The sequence below is a fragment of the Lolium perenne genome, chromosome 6 (assembly GCF_019359855.2).
Source record: "Lolium perenne isolate Kyuss_39 chromosome 6, Kyuss_2.0, whole genome shotgun sequence".
NCBI lineage: Eukaryota > Viridiplantae > Streptophyta > Magnoliopsida > Poales > Poaceae > Lolium > Lolium perenne.
The window spans coordinates 192047480-192053552 of NC_067249.2; positions in this window are offsets into that span (position 1 = coordinate 192047480).

The window sequence follows — 6073 nt, forward strand, 5'->3', positions numbered from 1 at the left end:
TTTCCTATTTGGGGTCCATGTTGGCTCCGACTGAAACCTGCTTGGAAGAGTCGCCTGGGATGAGGTCGTGCTTCTTGGTTTCTATCGCGGCCTTGAAAGAGGTTTTCTGCTCGGAGATCTGCTTCTTGGTAGTCTGCATTTCAGTCGGATCCACCGCGGCTCTGTAGCCTTTCAGCTCTTCTCCAGATATCACAGACTCTGCGAAGGCGGCTTCGCCTAACTCGCACTCATGAGCCTTTTTGTAATCTCCGGTCACGGTAATCATACCTTTAGGACCCGGAATCTTGAGCTTGTTGTAGATGTAGCACGCTCTTGCGTGGAACTTGTGATAGGTGGGCCTGCCGAAGATGACGTGGTAGGAGCTCTTGAAGGGCACAACTTCAAACGTGATCTTCTCTTCGCGGAAATTATGAACATCGCCAAAAGCCACGAGAAGTGTGATGCTACCGAGGGAATTCGCCTTCTTACCCGGAACCACGCCATGAAACTCAGTGGTACTGTGTTTAAGCTGTTCCTTGGTGAGGTTCATCCGCTCTAGAGTCTCCAGGTACATGATGTTCAGGCTGGCTCCGCCATCCATGAGGCACTTGGAGAAGTCATACCCATCTATGCGGGGACTTACAACCAAGGCGTAGCATTCTTTTGGCACAATTGCGGGGTGATCCTTCCTATCAAATGTGCACGGGATTTCCGACCACCTGACGTACTGCGGCACAGCCGGAACTATGGCGTTCAGGATCCGGGTAGCTGACTTGGAGGCGCGTACTGTTGGGGTCCCGAGGAAAGTGTGGTAAGCCCCCACGCTCTTTTTGTCGAATGGGTTGGATTTACCTGCGGATCCTGCCTTGGGATCCGGCGAGTTATCATCCTCATCCATCGCCTCGGAACTATCTTCCTCTTTGTCTTTGTTCTTGCCCTTGCCACCTTTGCCGCGTGGGCGGTGCTTCCGGGCGCGCTTGTATCCTGCCTCCAGGTCGTTCTTTAGATCATTGACCCACTTGCAGTTGCGGTTGGTATGAGTGGACTTCCCTGTAACCGGATCCAGATGGGCCAGGCAGGGCATGTCTCTGTACTCCTCGTAGGTTTGCGGGGCGCGGGATCCGCCAGCCGTGACCTCAGAGGTATGCTGCTGACCCCTGCCGGCTCCGCCTCCACGTCCGCGTCCTCTTCCGCCTCCCGAACCTCCGCGTTGAAACGCCATGGCGACCATCTCGGATCCGACACTCTTCTGGTCATCAGGGTTTTTGCGCTTGTGGCTGCTGCTACTGCCGTTATCACGGTTTTTCTTCTGTTGATGTAAGGGGATTGCTGTAGCTGCGAGATCACCGCCTGCGTCGTCATCGGCGGCAGTATGATCACTGGCAATGGAGATCATCTCATCCAAAGTCAACTTGCTTGAGTTAGCCAAACGAGTGAGCGTATGCCTCAGCAATCCTCCCCTCTGCAGTCCACCAATGAAAGCGTACATGGCGGTGGTGTGGTCGACGTTTTCGCACTCGTTCCTGCATGCCAACCATCGTGTGAGGTAGTTTCTTGAGGTTTCTCCCTTCTTACGGATGCAGGCTTGCAGGTGTCGCTTGCCGTGGCAGTCTTTTGTAGGTGCCTCGAAGTGTTTCTCGAAAGCGGTCTTCAGATCGAACCGGCAAAAGATGGAATTCTTCTCGAGGTCACCGAGCCAGTATCCGGGCTGGACCTACAAGGTACAACTGGAGCATGCGGCAGGCGATGTTAGGGGTTCCTCCGGCAAAGGTTACTGCATTATAGTAATCCTCAATCCAGGTATCCGGCCTTTCGGTGCCATCATAATGCTTCAGATTTCCGGGTAGCTTGAGGTTCATCCTTGGCTTTGGTTCCTCTCGAATCATCCTGCCAATGCACTTCGGACCAATGTAGTCGGTTCTGTATTCGTTAAGGCGATCCCGTGCGTCGCGCGGGCCGTGGCGAGGGGATTGTGAGCAAGAGCGAGATCTCCGGCCGTCGCCTCCGCCTCCACCTCCGCCGCCACCGCTAGGTGGTGGTGAGGGAGACCTGCGAGGTGGGTGGTCCGATTTCTTGCTTCCGCCAACTGATTCTCCTCGGCCTTCCTGGTGCTGGCTCCGGCTCCTGTGGCTGCCTTCGCCCTGGCGCTGGCTGCCCTGGTCGTTCCGGCGAGGCTCCGGGTCACGGCTCCGGCGAGGCTCTGGATCGCGGCTCCGGCGAGGCTCTGGATCGCGGCTCCGGCGAGGCTCTGGGCCGCGCTCCTCATTCCGACTCCTCCTGGGCTCGGGCTCACGAACATTGTTCTGGTTCCGGCGTGGTTCCGGCGAGCGCTCCCTGTTTCTGTTTCTTGGCAGCACGTTGTCGCGGATAACAATTCCACCATGCCCTAGGGGCCTGGTGTTTCCGGCTGGACTACGGCGGCGAGGGGGTCGCGGGTAACCATTAGGCGGAGGAGAGGGGTTGCGGTGCTTGTCCCGTCCAGAGTACATTGCATCCTTTCCCTTTCTTGGATCTGACGGTGGCGTCTTTGATGGTACGGGGATCGGATTTGGGTGTTCCCTGGCTTTCCTTCTGCGCTCCGAAGATCCGGTGTGTGATTCATCATCGGGTCGCCGATCAGCGCGGGCGTCCTTCTGCGCGGTAGATACACAGTTATCCGGATTGGATTCCAACCTGCGCGAAGTATCTGCCTTGCTCTGCTGCTGCATTGCTGAAGTGACAAGTGTGCGGAGGTAGTTGATATCAACTTCTTCGTCCTTCTTCTTCAACAGTTCCGCAGCTTTTTGCATGTTGTCCTTTGGGGTTTCCAGCGGTCGGTGCTCTGCGGGCGTGTTGAAGGGTATTCTGCGAGGCGGAATTGCTTCTCTAACAATTCGATCGGCCTCCGCCTGCGCGTAGATCATCTTTACTTCTCACTCTGCCCTCATGCTCTTGACCTGCTCGAGTGTGGCAGTAATCTCGCGATCCTGTCTGTCGAAGTTTTCCGCAAATCCTGCAGCTTCTGCCCTCTCTTCCCTTAGCGCGGCTTCGGTCTCGGCGAGCTTCTTGGCAGTGGCCAGCATTTCCTGTCTAGTAGCTTCTAGAGCCTCCAGATCTGCGGCGTCGCCCGGGGTTATAGGTGTGTTAAGAACTGCTCGCGCAACCATCTCTTCAGCTGTCAGGGGCTCCTCCGAGGAAGAATCTCTGCGGGGTCGCTCCTGAGACCTTGGAGATCCTTGGTGGGATGGCTGAGGGTCAGATTGGTTGGTAGCCTCTTCTGATCCAGTTTGTCCCTGCGCTGCTACCATTGCGAGAACCTGCTTAGGCTGGGCGGAGTCGACTTCAGGCTGATCACCGAAACCGTACTCCCCTAGCTTGTGGTTAAACTCGTCAGTGTCCATGGAGGGGGTGTCTCCGGAAATTGGGCTCAGATTGCCCAAAATCGACTCTTCAACCGGAGTTCCGCTTTCTCCGACAAGCTCAGCCTGATCCGGATCCGCGTCGTTTTTCGGTGCCTCTACCTGCTCAGGACCAGCTCCGCCTTCTGGAGGGGCGGTTCCGGCGGTATGGGCCAAGAAGTGTACGAAGTGGCACCTCTGCTTTTCTAACACCTGGGAGACCCAAGCGGATCTGCATTGGTCTTCCACCGTTGTTTCCTGCTCAGGGGCGGATTGGGTGGGCTTTGAAATTTCCAGATCCGAGGCGGATTCTTCCTAGGGAAGCTCCTGCATCTCAGATCGGATCCTCGCGACAGCGTCCAGCTCTGCGGCGGTCGCGTCTGCGTTACTTACCAGTGGGTTTCCGTCAGAATCGACGGTTTCCCCGATGAAGATGTGTATGCCGCCAATTGGGACGATGGAGAGCTTGACGGGGTTTTCCCTAGCCGGAATCCAACACTCGTCCGGAGGGACGATCGGCAGATTCCCGGCGTAAAGGACGCGCCCCACAGCGATGGTGTCGTCGTAGCTTCCCATGGCGGAACCCTCCCGGTTCCGGCCTCCAGACGCCACAGGCCCCACGGTGGGCGCCAACTGTCGTTGCCTAATCGACGGTACCTCGGAGGAGGGATCCTCACGAGGGGGAGAAGAAGTAGGGGCCATAGGGCGGAGTGCACACGGGACGGTGGTACGCGAGTTACCCAGCTTCGGAACACCTACGCGATGACAGGGCCTACTGCTGCTTGTCTGGAATTATCTGGGCGCTTTCGCGTTGTTACAATGAGTTGTGGTTATGCCTCTAGGGCTCCCGGGATCCGGCTTATAAAGGCGCACGGATCTAGGGTTTACATGGAGAGTCCTAGCCGGATTACAGGTAGCCTAACTACGGTACAATATCTTGCCGTGCACGTCACGGATCCGCCTTCCATATACGTCGTACCGGATCCGAGTTCCTCATGGGCCTCTATGGATCCGGGTTACTCCTAATGTCGGTACGGATCCGGCTTACTGATCCTGGGCCGGACTTCTTCCTTCATGATCAACAGCAACTGGGCCGCCCGATGGGCCACATGCCTCATCACCATCTGTGGGCCACCAGGGCTTGCCGGATCTAGGCACTGTCGATGGTACACCCATGAAGTATACCCACAACACTATTGGTATACTATGCATGAGGCTTGCAACTTGTAGGATATAATTTACATAACTCATATGCTTTATTACTACCGTTGACAAAGTTGTTTCTTATTTTCAAAATAAAAGCTCTAGCACAAATATAGCAATCCATGCTTCCCTCTGCGAAGGGCCTTTCTTCTACTTTTATTGTTGAGTCAGTTTATCCATTTCCTTCTATCTAAAAAAGCAAACACTTGTGTTAACTGTGCATTGATTCCTACATACTTGCATATTGCACTTGTTATATTACTTTATGTTGACAATATCCAGAAGATATACACAAGACTGCATTCAGAGTACCAGGTTCAGTGGGCTTGTTTGAATATGTAGTCATGACATTTGGACTGAAGAATGCCGGTGCAACGTACCAAAGAACCATGAACTACATATTTCATGATCTGATCGGCAAACTGGTTGAGATCTACATTGACGACGTGGTGGTCAAGTCTGTCTCCGTAGAGGGACACTTGGAGGATTTACGACGCATTTGGGACCGAACTAGGAAATTCGGACTAAGGATGAATCCAAAGAAGTGTGCATTTGGAGTGACGGCCGGTCAATTCTTGGGCTTCTTGGTTCATGAACGCGGAATTGAGATCGGCCTAAAAAGTCAGGAGGCAGTGCGCACAATGAAGCCGCCTACCACGAAAAAGGAACTACAGTGTCAAATCGTGCAGAGAAGTTGAGAAGGCAAGGCATCATGATGAAGGATACTGCGATGGTTCTGCCGCGACATGACCCGACGAAGAGAAGCAGAGTGATTTTGGAATTATCAATTCCAAAACCAGGAGGGCATGTGTTATCACCAGGATTTGACCGAGTCAGAGGTGGGCCGCGATCAAGATAGGCTTGAAGATTATATACGGAAGAATATACGTGAATCGGCCTTATATGCAAAGTTTGGGCTAGTTTGCCCTTGTATCTGTAACATATAGATTACGTGTCGGTTAGGTAGAGTTTGTCTCGTGCACGGTGGGGATTATTCCCACGTTAGAAAGTCCCCTGGACTATAAATATGTATCTAGGGTTTATGAAATAAACAACAACCAACGTTCAACCACAAATCAATCTCGGCGCATCGCCAACTCCTTCGTCTCGAGGGTTTCTACCGATAAGCATCATGCTGCCTAGATCGCATCTTGCGATCTAGGCAGCATAAGCTTCATGTTGTTCATGCGTTGCTCGTACTGAAGCCTTTTTGATGGCGAGCAACGTAGTTATCATAGATGTGTTAGGGTTAGCATAGTTCTTCGTATCATATGCTGTCATAGTACAACCCTTGCATATCTAGCCGCCCTTACACCTATCTTAGGTGTAGGGGCGGCACCCCGCTTGATCTTTATTTAGTAGATCCGATCCGTTACGGTTGCTCCTTGTTCTTCAAGGGTTAGTTTAATATCTGCAATAGTTAGGCCTTACAAAGGGTTGGAGGATCCAGCGGCATGTAGGGTGTCGTTTGCTAGTCCTAGACAGGAAGTTCCGGGGATCAACCTCGTGTTGGT